Genomic DNA, 17,623 nt, shown 5'->3' with positions numbered 1-17,623 from the left:
TCTCCAACCTAATATGAACTCTTGCATAGATTAACCCATTGATAAAGTCACAATCCAATCACTTTCCAAAAGCTCATTCGTGGCAACAAGGCCTTCAACACAGGAGCCTTAAAATTCAAACCATAATATTTATCTTTCTTACATACTTCCACTTATGACTCTCAATAAATTCCCTGAGAGCAGTAATCTGTATTTTTTCATTGTGTCCTCTTCCTCAAACTTTTCACAGTCCAGGTTGCAGCTTGAAGATATGCAAATATTTAATTGATCCTTGATGACTTAGGGGATAATAGGACCACAGGAAAACAATACTCTTTTGAACCCTCATTTTAACTACATTTTAAGACTGTAGAATAACCTTTGTACATTAGATATTCTTTCCTAGTAAGTAAACTTTGAGATGATATCAAAAAATTATAAACATAATAAAGTAAAAGAGGTAGTTACCTCTTGTTTTTAAATTTTCAACATTTCATTCTTCCATGAAGTGAATTAACAGTTAATAACTACAAGTGTCACAGGATGTAGGTGAAGGTTTGTGAAGTTTCCCTCTGAAAGGAGGGACTCTTCATGTTGGGTCTTTGACTTGGATCACAGAATAAGAATTTCTGGACAAGTCATAATGGTAAGAAAACTTGGCAGCACTTTTTTGAGTGAGTAAGCAAGCATGTAAGCAGACAAGCAGACAAAAAAAAAAAAAAAAAAACTCCAGACAAGCAGAAAGGAAGGGGCATGCTCTAACAGTGTGGGTGCTCTCAACAGGAGAGACACTCAACATTTTCATGTCAGGGATATTTATGTGGTAAAGGCAGAGAATTCGGCAAAGACAGATGTTTTATTTTTTCTCTAATCACTCCTGGTGTTACACTTTCTGGGTTTCTGGATATTTGGGCATGTCTTCCAGGTAAGAATGCATCTTGCCACAAAACAGATGCTTATCCTTGAGATATATTTGGGTAGGAGATAGCTTATGTTTGGGGGAGTATTTCTCTGAGGAAGGCATACACCCTGCCAAACAAATGTTAATTCTTGGGCTGAGAAATGCATCTCTCAAGGAATGCATCTGGTTGCTTTTCTTTGGAGCATAGACTGTGCTTCTATGTTTCTAAAAACCGTATTTCTGAGATGCCTTCGCCAGGGAAGTTGCTTTCCCCAAGGGAAAATGAGTCAGGGATTAAATTAAGGGACCCAATGGCTTTGTTCCCTTAATTTTAAGGGAAGGAAATGAACATCTTCTTTATTTGCCTTAAGCTTCAATGTTTTGAATTCCTGGCAGTCATTTGGCATGCCTCATTTTCCCTAATCTATCTTGCCTCACTGCCACAAGTTCTAACAGGAACTGAGAAGTCAAAATGTTCAAAATGTATTTATTTTCAATCCTCACTTTTGAGATCTTAAAAAAGTATCAGGCGAAGGATCTCTTTTCCTCGCAGACAAAATGTTTTCAGGAATATCCACTGTTAGGTACGCTCAGGGAAAATGGCCCCCATCTCTTGTTTTCTCTCCAAAGGAAACTGCACATAGGCCTCTCCCACTTTGTTCTCCACTGGGGACCTGTAACGGGTAACTGACATACCTGGGGACAGGGGGAGGTCTCCCAGGCTTTGAGGTCACTTCCTTATCGCTCCAGTTACACCTCCTTCTCACTCTCCCCTATATAACCTCTCTCCACCATTAGTTTTCCCTCCACACCTCCATCTAGTTGCAAGCCAGCCATTTGCTTCTCCAAATAAACTCTCTTCTGCCTGAACAACCCTATGAAGGTCTCCTTTCTCCAACCCTTACATCTACATCTTCTCATTTGTTTTGTTTGAAGTAGGCTTGATGCTTTCAATAATTAAAATCTAAAGGACTTTTGTGAGAACTGTGCTCACCTACCATAACCCTTAAAAGTAAAGTGCTCTCAAAGTACTTTGAGCCACTAGTTTGTACTGTTCTATTTGTTCTTCAGGCTCCTCAGACCTTTGACCATGCATGACCCAAAGACATCTATGGTTTCTTCATTGTCCTGTTAAACTTGAACATCTACAAAACCAGTTATGCTCATTTAAAACAAAAAGTCCTAGAAGCTAAATTTCCAGGAAGGAAGGTGAAGGCAATTTACTGACCAGCATTTCTATATTTAGCAAATTAAATAACCATAAGTTAAATACAAGGGACATCAAAGCACCTAGGCTGTATTCATCCTTCCTAGAAAATAATACGAGAACATTTTGGAATAAGTTTTATCTACACATAAAAGCCTTTTAAATCACTTTTAAGCTCAAGAGTCATCAGTAAATAACACCCAATTCTTATAGCCATTTAAAAGCAGTTCTATGGTCAGATGATGTCCCAGAGAAAAGAAAGATAAAATCTCAGGATCATTTTACTTCAACCCCATGAGTCTATCCTCGTTTCCATAAATGACCAAAAAGATATTGCTTGCTAGGAGCTCCTGTGGTAAAACAGTCACAAATGAAGTCACAAAAACTTATTATTCTTCCGTGTTTGAGGCTATAAACCTGAGGTGTTGGTTTCCTGCTCTCCAATACCTTGTGAGCAACCTGTAATCTCTGACTTTGGTGTAACGTACCACCTAAGTATTGGGAGAGACTAGGTTGGAAGTTCTCCTTGTTTCTGGTTATATCTGAGTTTTCCCTCTTTGTAAGAGCACCATTGAAAAATGACATTTGGGCTCATCTTGCTTCCGTATGATCTAATTTTAATTAATTACATTTGCAGTGGCACTATTTAAAAATAAGATCACATATTGTGGCTCACTAGGTTATGACTTTAATATAGCATTGTCCCTGAATGTCTCCCTCTTCTTTTCCTTTACCCTCTCCCTCCCTCTCTCTTGCCCCATTCTCTCTTTGGCCATGCAATCTCTTCTACAGGCTCCCTTAGGACACTATCCGCTCTGCATGTGCCCTTGTGACCCTTTAATCTCTTTTGCATGTGCATTAGGTTTCTATAGTCCCCTATAGAGCCAAATAGAAGTCAGCACAAGTCAGCACCTGTCTCTTGAACCCTTTAGTTAGGTAAACCTCTGCTCTTCACAAAATTACACAGCTTTGGGTATTTTGTTACAGCAATGAAAACTGACTGATAAAACAATTTATAAGCCATCCTAGTTTAGCTGCCCAGTAAATGTGGCATATAGGTTGTTTGTCTGTGGGAGTAGATGGCTGACTGGGATCTGGGCCTCAGTACCACTGCCACGTCACAAGGTTATAGATTGTGTATATGTCTGGCTCCACGAAACATAAAATTCAAAACTTCAAATACATGACCTACTGAAGGTATATCGTTCTTACGCCATCATAAAATCAGGAATTACTAAGTTGAATGATTATGAGTCAAGAACCATCTGTATTAAAAATTTCTACTTCCTAGCCAATATAACTAAAGCACAGAGATAGGTGTAACTTGCTTGAACTCATGCATATAATAACTGGTAGACTTTGTAGTCAAATTTCAAAAATTGGATGACAGGGTCGGAAGACATGTCCTAACTAGCACAAGCCCTGGGTTCAATCCCTAGTACTACCACACACACATACACACACACACACACACACACACACACACACACACACACACACACACACACACGCTCCTGATACATTTTCTTCCTTTTTTTTTTAACAAATGACTCTGCATTCCATCCAATAGAATGTCTTTGTCCAAATACTTCATAGTAGTTAAGCAATTCATCTCACTTTTTGTCCCACTTCAATATTTATGAAGAACTCAACATTATTTTTTTCCTCCAAAAATAATACATTCTCTTGCTTGGTACTGGTGGCTCACACTAGTTCCTGTCTAGTCAGGAGGCTGAGATTTGAGGATAAAGGTTCAAAACTAGCTCTGACAGGAATGTCTGTGACAGTCTTTATTTCCAATTAAACACTCTCCCCCCCCTACCCAAAAAAAAACCCCTAAGTGGAACTGTGACTCAAGTTGAACATTAGCCTTGATCAAAGAAGCTCAGAGACAGTGTCCAGACCCTAAGGTCAAACCCCAGGACCAGCACTAACAACAACAACAACAACAATAATAATACATTCTCACCAAAATCGCCATCAAACAATTCAGATTTTATTAAAAATTTCAACTAACTGATTAAAGAAAGGATTTGTATCAAGACCAGAAGACAAGCAACAGTATTTTTATGGCTGTGAATATATTCATGAGGACTCTAATCATTCTACTCTAGCTGCTAGAAAGAGGATTATCCTATAGGAAATAAACATAAAATTATAATGTAATTTATTTTTTTTGTCAGTCATGGGTCTTGAACTCAGAACCTGGGCACTGTCCCTGAGCTTGTTTTTGCTTAAGGCTAGTACTCTACCACTTTTTCCCACAGCATCATGGCCAGCTGTCTGGTGGTTAATTGAAGATAAGAGTCTCATGGGTATTCCTGCCTGGGCTGGCTTCAAACCATCTTTAGATCTCAGCCTCCTGAGTACTTAGGCTTACAGGTGTGAACCACCAGTGCATAACAATATTTTAATTTTTATTACAGAAGAGATTGTTCATATTTTATGCTACATCATAAGTCCATTATGTCCATCATTGGACCAGTTGACTTTACATAAAATAAATGAGATACATGTTTTATTATGGCTTTTGTCTTAGGAATAGGAGAACTATTATTCTCCTTCTTTCTACAACAGAGCAAGATAACTCTTGCCTCCCACTCCCAAAAACCTTAGCACCTTCCTACTCCCACAGGAAAGGTTTTATCCTTAATACACTCAGCTATTTAGTCCTGCTTGTTCCTTCAGCCCTGCTCACCTATACTCACCATGAGGTTAAAGTAGAAAAGGTCTCTCCAGCTACAGAGGGAAAGAGAAAGCAATGGATCAAAGTAATAACATAAACTCAATGTCAGGTTGGAGCCAGGTTAGTCCAATTTGCAAAAGGAAATCGCTATATTATCAGGAAATGTGCAGGTGGTTCTTTAAACATAGTCATTACTAAAAATTGAAGTATATAAATTCACAAATGAGTAAGTTATACTGAAATGAAGATCATAAATCATCACAACTGATCATTTTCTAGTTTATTTACTATATTACACTATTGTCTATGCATTTGAAATTACTTATATCTACCGCATCCAAATGGTGAAAACATTTTAAAAAGTTGCCATTTAGTAATCACTTCTCTGTGCTCAACAATGTTACAATTGAAAGTTTGATATGAGCCATGGTGAGTAATAGAAATTGACAAATAAAAATTGACAAAATTTACAAACTAGAACTTCATTCTCTCCATAGAGAGCCTATTGTTAAAAATTAGATTATTAGTAGAGAGATAGTAGATACATACAAAAAGGTATTCATATATCATATATATAGATACATAGACACAGGTATATATACATAGAAATGCAGATGCCTGTAAGACCAGTTTTATATTTTATAAATTATAATTGTCTCTATTTTAACTTGGTCTCTGGTTTAGCCTTGCAACCAGAATTTGCAAATGATTTGAAAACTTCGTAGTTGAATTAATGAAAGTTCAAACATTTACATGGTAGCTGACAGTAAGTTCCAGGTCATCATTGTGATAACATCTTAATATGGACTGAACAAAAAAGGATGCATTAAAGTCAGTTGTATTGAAAAGCACTCAAAAACCTCATGAATACCAACTTGCTGTACTGATATATCTATAGCTCCATTTTTGCTCTAAAGAACAAACATAACTGCTTTTAGCATCTTCTACGCTATAATTAGATGAAAGAACAGGTCATGCAGCAAATTTTGCTTACTAAATAACATAAATGGATGTGTGTACACCAAGGTAATTCTGGTGGTAGTTATGGATTCTCTGACTTTCTACCACATGCAGGTACTGCTTTTGCTCTTAATGAAGCACAAAATTCTGACTCCAACATAACTTGCTGCCTTACTGCCTTCTGAGGTTTTTCCAGGTGCAAAGTAATCCAGAAGCTTACATTTCTAATACTTTGATGAATACAAAAGGAGAAAATTTACTCATAAAACTCTAACATGTTTTCCAAACCAAGTAATTTCCCCATTAAAATCTATCCTAGTTTTTTCCAAACACTTTTTTGTTGAAGCGCTCTCAGGATACTTAACTTAATTGTGACTTTTCTTCAGTATGTACTTAGCCTGCTGGTAATGCTGATTGTCAACTTAAGTGGATTAAGAGCTGCCTGGGAAAGTAGTAAAGCATATTTTTGAGTAGCTCTGAGAGTGTTTCTAGCAACAGCTAGAAATGGAGAAAACCTGAATGTCCAGAATGTAGCCAGCATTATATAATAGCATGGGGGTAGGGGCTTAAGAGCAAAAGCAGAAGGAGGAGGAAGCCTTCTAGCTCCAGCATTTTCCCTTTCTTGTTTCCTGGCTGCGGTGAAGCAGGTTCCTTCTACCATGTCCTTCCACCATCATGCAATGCTTCACGCAGCCCAGAAATTTGGATCTAGATTACTATGGACTGAAACTATGAGCCAAATTAACTTCACACTCACACACACACACTCCTTTAAAGTGATTTCTCGTGAGAAGCTCACTAACACATCTGTCACCTAAAGGTTTCAGAGCTCAGAATCACCTGCTTTTCCTGAAAAGTTAATGAAGTTTTTGCACTGAGTTGCTCTTACAATCTGTAGCAAGGTTGAGTGTGGGGATATCAATATTGCTCCAGATTAAAGCATGATTCTGCCATTCTCAACCTTGAGTCAGGCACCGGTGGTTCATGCCTCAGGAAGCTGAGCTCTGAGGATCATGGTTGGAAGCCACCCCAGGCAGGAAAGTCTATAGACACTATGCTGTAAGTGGAGCTGTACTGCTACCCTTGAGCACAAAAGCTCAGGGACAGTGCTCAGGCCCTAAGTTCAAGCCTCAGCACCCACACTAAATAAATAAATACTATGGTAGCCCCAAAAATGCGAAGGCCTATGTTATTTTATACAAAAAGAAATATTAAACACAATAAATAATTTACACATTCTTGCCTACCATTATTGTTTTCCTTTTAGATAAATTATAAAGACTGGCTACCCTAGCTTAAACGAGTTTCATTGTTGTTGCTGTTTCTGAAATGTTTATTTGCTCTTGTTTTTGTATTTGTGGTTACCTAAAGATCTAGATAACATTCCACTGTAAACTGCACCCATGTCTGGGCTTATCATTAAGATATATCCTAAACAATCTTACCGTAATGCATATGGAAATGTCTAGAAATATTGTCTGTACAAATGAGTAAAAACTCAGGCTGATACTCATTACTGACTAATGAAAGCTATGGCAGCCATGGCACAGCTTTGATCTTGATCTCAAGAACACTGTCTGTAGAATACTGAAATAATTTCCTAAAGGGTTATTAATTTCATGTTAGACAAAATGCATTGCATGTCCTTTCATTCTCCTAAGCGTCTCAAAGACAGAGAAGAAGCCTGCCTTGATCAAAGCATCTTTTGAAAGTCCCACTGCTTGTTCACTTGATATTCAATAGTTAATGATTACATAATAGTTAAAGTTACATTACATTTGGAAGTGCAATGTTGTATGAAGAACTGATACTTTAAGCATCTAAAGTGCCCTCATCATTAATAAAACAATGCACTGATTGAAGGTATCCATTTTGAAAACAATGTGACAGTTGTGTTTCTTTTCATGAAAATTCATGCAGAGAAATTGTTCTAAGTTTGTCTAAAGTGAAATTTTAGTCAGCAAAAGGAAATAGAATTGATGCCATAGGTTGCATTCTTGGCTACTGGAAGCTTACTCAATGATAATTACACAGAATGAGATAATTTATACACAATTGAGCACATTCCATATTCAAAGAGAGAAAATAAATAAATACAAATATTTTCCGTAGCCTTGTACTTTACTTTGAAATTATCTTATGCTCAAATCTTAAAAAAATAAAACCATTCATAGATTGGACTTCTGAACTATTTATAGTATGGTTGGGCTAAATCTTTCATGGTCATGGAATGAAATTCTTTTCTGGTGCTGATGAATTCTAGTTACCAATATTTTGCTAGAGAATTTTTTACATTTATAAGTCAAAATGTTCATAGTTGCATTTTGTACTATTTTGTATTTTTTTTGTATTTGGGGCATCAGGGTAATAGTGGCTTCATAAAATGCATTGGTTTTACTGATTTTCTTTTTAATTTCAAATGTTATCTGCTTCTCATCTTATCTTCATTATTTCCTTCTTCTACTTAGTTTGATTTTATTTTGTTCTTCTTTTCTCCAGGCTCTCCAAGTGAGACCTTAGATCATTAACTTGAGACAATGTCTCCTCTCTAAATAGGTGCATTTAATGCTATAAATTTCCTTCTCAACATGATTTAGCTGAGTTCCACAAATGGTAACACGTAGTGAGTTTTTTCCCTTAAGATTTTCTCTGTAATTATTTAGAAATGTGTTGTTTATTTTTAAAATGTTGTTTATTTCCAAGTATTTGGATGTTTCCTTTTCCAAGGCTCTCTGTTCTAAAGAAAATAATCATATTTGATTTGGGCCCGTTCTATTCCAGTAAGTCTTACCTTGATTTTATTTTATCTGCAAATAATCTACTTTAAAATAAAATTACATTTATAGATTTCAAAGATTAGGACCTGGATATTTTGGGGAACCCACTATTCCATGTACCTAGGAGTTTGTTTTAACTCTAGAACAAAATATTGGCAAAAGAATCGTTCTATTTTTCTTTGTTAAACAAATTCAAGCACTATCCTTTTACTCAGGTTTGTATAAGGGGTATAAAAAGTGATAGTTTGTGACATGCAATAAATTGACAGCTGGCACAAGACTGATTTTAACTGTAAAGAATTTTTTTTGGTTAACATGGGGATAAATCTAGATAATTCCAAAAATGCACAATTATAACTTTGTGTTTCACATACACACATGTTATCAATCGTGGGGCTTAAACTCAGGGTCTAGTCTCTGTCCCTGAGCTTTTTTGCTCAAGGTTGGAGTTCTACCACTTGAACTACAGCTGCACTTCTGGCTTTTTGTTGACTAATTGGAGATACACATCTCAGAGACTTTTCTGCCCTAGCTGGCTTTGAATTGTGATCCTCAGACCTCAGCCTCCTGAGGAGGTAGGATTATAGGCATGAGCTATAAATGCCCAGCACAAGCCTAACTATTTTTGTTTCATAGCATAATGAGATTTTTGTGATGTGTTAAATGTGTTTGGTGAATATTATTTTAAAAGCTGTCTTTTGCAGTTGAGATTATTGAGAGCAGGCATCTAGACGGCACTGTCAGTTCCCAGTATCCAGATGCTCCTCATAAATCTTAGAGTCAATATATGGTATTTAGATACAAAAGTGCATATCATAATATTTAGATATACTAGGTATCTAGATAGATATAAATATGGATATGGATGATCTTTATCTTAGGGATAAGCACACAGTGCGGTGCCAGTAGCTACTCAAATTCCTTTTACTGGTCCTTTAACTTGATCAGGATCAGTGATGGAGTCTTCAACTAGGAATGACACTAGTGCTGCTTTCACTTTGGTCCTCATCCAAATCATCTGCTCTAATTGGCTAGTGGTCTGCTCCTATTTAGATCCATAATGGAAAAACATTAACTATTGTTAATTCCACTTCAAGTAATAACTACCCTCAACATGCCTACCTTTGCAAGTTGATGTCTCCAATATAAATGTGCATCATGTATTAGTCTGTTTTATAATTTTGCTTAGATAAACCAACCGGACATTTAGTTTGTTTTGTCTATTTGTGGATATTTTAAAAATACCTTCTAATCATAAAACTCCAGGATCCTTCTTGGTGTCCACTTGCATTCATCCCTCATAGTACTAGAGTTGCTACACTCTACTGCCACTAAAGCTAGTGAGTTCCTGCTGAGAATCTATCTGCACAGAGATACAAGTTGTCCGCAAAGTTCTGCAAAAACGAATTAGAAGCACCCCCAACTTCACCTCGAAAATAAACTATGGCTAGGAAGTCACACTATCTCACTTTCTTCTCATTCCTTGAAGTCTCTCAACTTTTAGATATTTTTAATACTGTACCTTTCTTAAACTGGAATTATTCTCCCAAAATATAGGATGATTTTGAAAAGTAAAATGAAAGTAACTCCTCTGTATAGATTATTTTATAGTGTATCTTTTTACAATTTAAATTTTATTGTGAAGGTGATATACAGCGAGGTTACAGATATATAAGTAAGGTAACGAGTACATTGCTGTTTGAACAGTTTTATCCCCTCCCTCATTTTCTCCCACTTTCCCCTCTTTGTTTCCCCAGCCTTGTTTCTTTGGGTCTGGCTTACTTCACTTTTTTCCAAGTCTTTCCATTTCCTTACTAATGGGGCAATGCCATGTTTCCCCAGCCTTGTTTCTTTGGGTCTGGCTTACTTCACTTTTTTCCAAGTCTTTCCATTTCCTTACTAATGGGGCAATGCCATGGAAACATAGAATTCCATTGTGTATATATATCACATTTTCTTGATCCATTCATCTACTGAGGGGCATCTGGAGCTATTCCATATCTTAGCTGTGGTAAATAATGCTGCAATGAACATAGTTATACTGGTAGCCTTAGTGTGGCTTTGTTTGTGGTTGCTCGGTAAATGCCCAGGAGTGGGATTGCTGGGTCATAGGAAAGCTCTATGTTTAGTCTTTTGAGGAACCTCCATATTGCTTTCCAGAATGGTTGAACAGGTTTACATTCCCACCAAGAGCGTAGTAGTGTTCCCTTTTGGCCACATCCCAACCAGCATCTGTTATTATTCATTCTTTGATAATGGCCATTGTAACTGGGGTGAGGTGGAATCTCAATGTTGTTTTGATTTTCATTCCCTCTGCCAACTTCTTCATGGAAGGGTCTTTCCATGGAGACTCAGGACAGAAATATTTGTTTTGTTTCCCTTTCTCTGGGCATTGATATGAAAAGTATGTGATGCCTAGAGCTACTGTGGTCACCAAACAAACAACTATGACGTCGAATTTTGCAAGAATCTTGGTTTCTGATAATTCTACTGAAACATTGAAATGAGCAATAACTAAGTGAAAGTATAGCATATCTCTAATGATTATATTTTTTAAAATAAAGTATCTCTTCAGATTGAAGGTTTCTCTGGCTGGAGTTCATCATTCCACAACATCTGATATGATCATATATTATTTATTCTGGTTTGCTTGTTTGTTTATTTGTGCTATATTTACATAGATTTATCCAGTGGCATATATTATTTTGCTTTTCTCATCATACAATTCCAAGTTCCTAATACTGTATAATTTTAAACCAGCCTTCATTGTTTTGAAGTTGCCAGACTTATCATTCATCCTTACCAACCAAAGAAGTTGGCAGATAGCTCTGCTGAGCTTCTGGCTATAGAAATAAATCAGTTTAGGAATGTATTTGATTTAAAGTAATAGAAAATTCAGCTTTCAGGGATTTAAATAAATGCTTCCTTTTCTTTTTTTCTTGCAACACAGTATAGAGATAGGCAAAAAGCAGGCATAGATAGATAGATAGATACATACATACATACATATATACATGCATGCATACATATATACATACACATATACATTACATACAGGTTTATAATAGAAAACTAACTGAAGAAATGTCAGTTAGTCAGACCACAAAGTTTGGTGTAAACTGATGAATTGAACGACATTTAAGTTTACTTATTTCTGTTTACTATGAAACAGCTAAAAGAGCAAAGGGGAAGATAAACAGGAGATGAGAGGAAGCAGAGAATCAGCATAGCTCCTGCTAAAGCCCACATTCTCACAGAAAGGCACCCACAATGATCTATAATTTAACAGAGTGAAGATTCTATCACATAGGAGGAGGACAGTCTGTGAGCTCTCTGCCTCTGACACTGTTACAATAAGAAGTTCAGGAACTAATGATCTAGACTGTATCCACCAGAGCAAAATATTTAGAAAGGTTTTATCAAGACAAAGTATCTTGCTCAGGCTATTTCTGTGAATTGTTATGCCTTCTACTGGACTTTAGAGCTATACAGATAAAACATGGGACTAAATTTGAAGAAATAGATGTAAAACAAGAGGGTAGATACCAAAGCACCAGGTCCCTGGGGCTAAAGTGCTGAAGTGCAATGACCAAGGCCATATCAGCATGGTATGCTTCATTGTTCCTGGCTAGCTTATCAAATAATCTTTGATAGCCCTCAAAATCAGAAAGGAGAGAGAACAGTGCATGATTAGAGATGTTCTGGGTTTTTTTAATCATTAAGTTTAGTAAACATTCCCCACATTCAAATGAAAAAGCAGCAATATTCAAGGGAACAATTCAGGTGCCTCATTGAGTTACTGAACTAAATGCACCCACAAACTGAGTACGCAATGTCTACATAGTAACCTCTGCCATAAGACCCACAAACTCACTACCACGGGATGAGGGCTAGGTCAGTGGGTTGGAAGTGGCTATGTGTATATATTACAGTGCTGAACACAAAAGAATACTGTGGACTTTCAAGTGGCATCTGACAATAGAAACAATGAAAAACAGAATTGGCATGCAAAGCAGTCTGGAGTCATGTAGGACAGAACAGCAGTCTTCAAAGTGTGATCTCTGGAGCAGGAACATCAGCAACACCTAGAATTAGGATGCCAGCTCTCAGTCTCCACCTGTGGGCTACAGAAAGGGAAACTCTGACACATGTGTGTTCTAGAAATATGTGTTCTAACAAACTTTCCCTCCAGATCCTGATGCCCACTCCTATTTTTGTTTGTTTGCTTTGTGCCGGACCTGGGGCTTGAACTCAGGACCTGAGTGCTATCACTAAGCATTTTTGCTGAAGGGTAATGCTCTACCACTTGAGCTTCAGGTCCATTTCTGGCTTTTTTGGCAGTTACCCAGACAAGTTCTCATGGGCTCTCCTGTCCTGGCTAGCTTTGAACTATGATCCTCAGACATCAGCCTCCTAAGTAGCTAGGATTGTAGGTATGAGAACTCATGTGTGTGTGTGTGTGTGTGTGTGTGTGTGTGTGTGTGGTAGCTAGGATTGTAGGTGTGAGAGCTCGTGTGTGTGTGTGTGTGTGTGTGTGGTTTTTTTCCCCCTTTTTGTATTCTTTTTATTAATTGTGCAAAGGAGTTGCCATTCAACAAAGCTCACACTCATGTTTGAGAGCTACTGCTGTAGGGAAAAGAAGTCTTACTACCAGGCAGTGTGACAAGGTGACCAAGGCCTCAGGTAAGACATTACACAAGCCTGAATTTGCATCTCAAATCTATTTCTCGCTAAGTAAAGCTGTGGAGGTACTGATACCCCTAGACCTATGTATAAATGTACTCTTCTTAGAGGTTCATTGAAATATTTACCCAGTAACAGTCATGGAACCTACTCAGTAACCAATGTTAGTTCTTGTTTCATCAACATCATCATTATCGTGCACCCAAAAGGCACGATGATATTGTTTCTCTGAGACATTGACTATATTCCACGTCGAATATATTCTATAAAAGAAAACTAGAACTCCTGCCGGTGTGTGATATATATATCTGTAACCCTAGCAATGAAACAGGAGGATTGTAAATCCAAGGTCAGACTGGATAATGAGATCCTCCCTCAAAAACAAAGGGAAAAAAGCAAATATGAAGATGTATCATGTACTGTTTTATAGTAAGATTTGTATATTTATAGGTAAGTTAAAAGGATTTAACTCATCTATGACACTATGTGATTAGAATCATTCTACATGTTGTATTGCATCTTCAAGTAATTTATTTGAGGACTTTTATTAGTTACTAATAATTATCCTATTATTATTCTAGTTTGCCAGATGAAGAAACTGAGGCAAGAGAAGCTAAATACCCCAGATTACAAAGTTAGAAAGAGACACTGGGAAACCAAGCCAGACAATTTGTCTCAAAGTCTATGTGCTTCATCACTATATCATTTCTTAAAGTTAATAATCAAATTTTGGCCTTTAAGGCAGAGGCTTTGACTGTCTAGAATAATGTACTTACATAAAACATAACATTGTCTAAGGAATCAGAAAAATGAAATTTTCCTGTCATCATTTCTGCTCTGTAAATTTCTCTTCCCTAAGCATTAGGCACAACCAAAAACAAGCTAGTGGGCTGAGAAGTACAGTGACTGTTCCCACTAATATGGTTGAGAGAAACGGAGCCAGGAAGGGCTAGTGAGCAATGCACACAATGGGAAAATTCATTGTGTTTCCCTGCTTGCAATTGTCTCTGTGCAAGGGCATTCCAGGATAACAGAACAAACCATTACCCTCCTGCATCGACATTACTACTGCTGTGTCTGAGTCAGATGCTCAGACTGTTGATTGAATGTACCAAGGAAATAAGAGCGCAGGGAAATAGCTGTGGGGGAGTAACAGACTGCCTTGCCTACTCTGAGTTGCCCTCTGTGGGCCTGAACAAAGTGTCTGGCAGCCTACGTGTGCACGAAAGGAGGCTGGCTCCTTGACCTTGCTTGATAGATTTTTTACTGGGCATTTGTCAGGGCTATCCAAACTTCTCAGTGTCAAGGCAGGAGCATTCAGACTCCAAGACTGCAACAGAAGGAGCGAGTCTTTTGAATAGAAAGTTCTAAGGCAGATCAATTTTACTTTTAACTTGTATTTGTATGCCTGCCAAATTCCTTAGGTCTCTTCAAGGTGACCAGTCCAAATAATTTACTCAAAGTCTTCAACACTCACAATTGCCAGGATTGTTAAGGCATACTGTGTTGAGATTGGGTAAGATGGGTATACTATTTATTTCTACTGCCAAAAAACGCCATGGAGAAAATGCACGATTCACTTTTCTTCTTACTTATTTAGGTTGAAATATTTGCTGGAGCAGTTTTCTGGCAGAATGGAAATTTGAATAACTGCTCTTGTTAGCTCTTACTGGAAATGGCAACTCATTTTTCACATGATCCCCCCCAAATATCTCATCTACTATGTTACAGTAAAAGATACCCAAAAAGAAATGCCTACATTTCACTCTAATAAAATTTTCCACAATCTAATCTAGAGAGAAAACAATCTAGAGAAAGAAATCTAGAGAGAAAGTAATCTAGAGAGAAGCAATAAAATTTCTAGTAGGTCAGAATAATATTTCCTTCCACTCTTCTGGTTCATTTAGGCCAGTACTGAATTTTTCTACACTGAGAAAATGTCCTCCTACCTCACATCTAACTGGCCTACAATGAATCATTGAGATGGGGAGGATACAGTCAAGAACTCAATGTATATCCTACAAAATTAAGAAACAGGGAAGAAGTAGGTAGGGAAGGGACAAAAGGGGTGACATGTATCAAGAGGGAGAATATTCATAAATTCTCTGTTAAATGGCAACTCTTTTGTGCAACTCCTTACAAAGAAAATGTTAAATGGCCTAAAATAAAAAAATAAAGTAAATGGAATTAGGTAAATTGGGGGATTGGGTGGGATTGGGGGAGATTGGGGAGAATGATAAATGGATGACATTTATCAAGATGCATTGTTCTCAAAACTGACATGGTGAATTGAAACCCCTTTGTCTAATGACTTGAAGATAAGTAAAAATAAATCAATTAAAAGTAAACGTACTTTGGAGTTTTTAGAAAATATGTAATGCTACTTACTGATCATGTTAGGTATGATAGCAGAATTTTATCTCATGTAGAAGCAGAGTTTCTCCAATCACAGCAGTAGGAATGTGCATAGTCTCCAAACAGTTGCCTGGATGTCTCTCTTACAAAGATAGTAGGTAAACTGTCTAACAGAAAAGCATGGAGAAATGCCCTATGTATAACAGGAAATAACCCTGAGAGTTTTTTTCTTCTACCCTATCTAATTCTTGTCAGTAATTTCTGGAACTCTGAATGAAGTTTTGCATAGTTTTATAGTTGTGCATTGTGGGAACTGGAGAGACTGAGAGAAACTGAAACAGACAAGTACCTGCTTCACCATCAACACTGCCATTATCGACAGAGTCATGGAACTGACTCACAGAGCCAGAATGGTAGAGTTAATAACCAAATGGACAAATGAGCAGCAGATGGAAGCTGGAGAGAGAGAGAAAAGGGTGAAATCACAAAATTTATTTTCCAAATACACAGAATAGAATTACATGTCAAACTGATTCGAAATACAAAAGTAATTTCCCCTCCAGAGCCATCAATTTACAAAATGATAAATAGTAGCCTTACAGTGGAGAAATCAGGCAGTCACCACCCTGATTCAAGTGTTCCAAGTTAATAGCCACAGTAATGGGGAAACAACAAAGGCCTCCCGGTAGGATGTTCTGACAAGAACATGCCATTTCTTCTGATTCATTCTTGCTGGAGCCATAAGGAAACATCAGACAAACCCTCACCAGGACAACTGGCCAATGCCCTTCAAAACAATGTCATTGTCATGAAATCTAGGTTAGAGATTACAGAGACATGGCAAACACATGCAACACATGTGATCTGGAGAACATTATTGGAACAAATGATGGATTTTGCATGAGGTTTGTAGATGGAATAATTGCATAGCTTGAATAATAAATTCCTGATTTTAATTATAGTACTGAAGTTGTAGAGAATGCTAAAATATACACTGAAGTATTTACAAATAGGAGACTTCATGCCAGCAGCTTATTCTCAGAGAAAGAATAGAGGAAAGGGGACAAGGATAAAGAAACAAAAGTTGGTTCTAGCAATTTTAAGTCTGAAGTGGTGTCAACATAATGATCACTTTTTAAGATGGATGTGTGTCCCATAGAGGGGAGAGAGAGGTTGATTGAGGAGACCTGGGGGGCTCTCATTGAGAACACGCTCCAGTGTCTAGACTTGTTCCTGCCTTAATTCCTGTTCTTTCCTTCCCCAAATAGTCAAACTTTCTCAGTATCAACTTTCATTTCCTCTTAGAAAGCCATCTCTCCCTAGAGAGACTATAATGCACCAGACTCAGAAATCTTGTTCTGACCATTCTAGCATGAAATAAACCATCAAAAATGATTTCAGATGTCAGGTGCCAGTGGATCATACCTGCAATCCTAGGTACTCAGGGGGTTGAGGCATGGAGGATTGTGGTTCAAAGCCAGCCTGTGCTGGCTCTTTTGAGTCTGTGAGACTCTCTCTCTGATTATCCAGCAACATGCCAGGCTAGAGGAATGTCTCAGTAAAGTGCCAGACATGAGTAAGAAAACACAACAAAGGCATGAGACCTTGAGTTCCAACCCTTGTGTCAGCACATCTGCATACACACACACAGCATGTGCATGCACGTGCGCGCGTGCGCACACACATACACACACAGGTGCACACACAAATGGTTTCAGATGACCAAAGGACTTGGACATGATAAATAATCATTGTACCAAATGGGTACATCCCTGTTTTTCCACAAGTGATTTTCAATGATAATACAGGATAGATTCATACTGAAGAGATAGTTTGCTAAAGCTTAGATCATCTTTCAAGAAAGGATCAGTCCCTTCTTCAGTTCCCATGAATAATGCCCATGCCATCTACTTCCCTGATACCCTGCTATTCATCTTACAATTTCCATCACGAAGAGAGGTTCACTAGCAGGTAAGTTGGGGGAGGTGAGGAGAGACAAAATCTTGTTTTTCCTCCTTTTTTGTCAGTTGTGGGACCCTGAAACTGTCCCTGAGCCCTTTTTGCTCAAGGCTAGC

Source organism: Dipodomys ordii, unplaced genomic scaffold (genome assembly GCF_000151885.1).
Source record: "Dipodomys ordii isolate 6190 unplaced genomic scaffold, Dord_2.0 Scaffold8, whole genome shotgun sequence".
Classification (NCBI taxonomy): Eukaryota; Metazoa; Chordata; class Mammalia; order Rodentia; family Heteromyidae; genus Dipodomys; species Dipodomys ordii.
The sequence above is the reverse complement of the archived record's forward strand: the minus strand, read 5'-3'. Positions refer to the sequence as shown.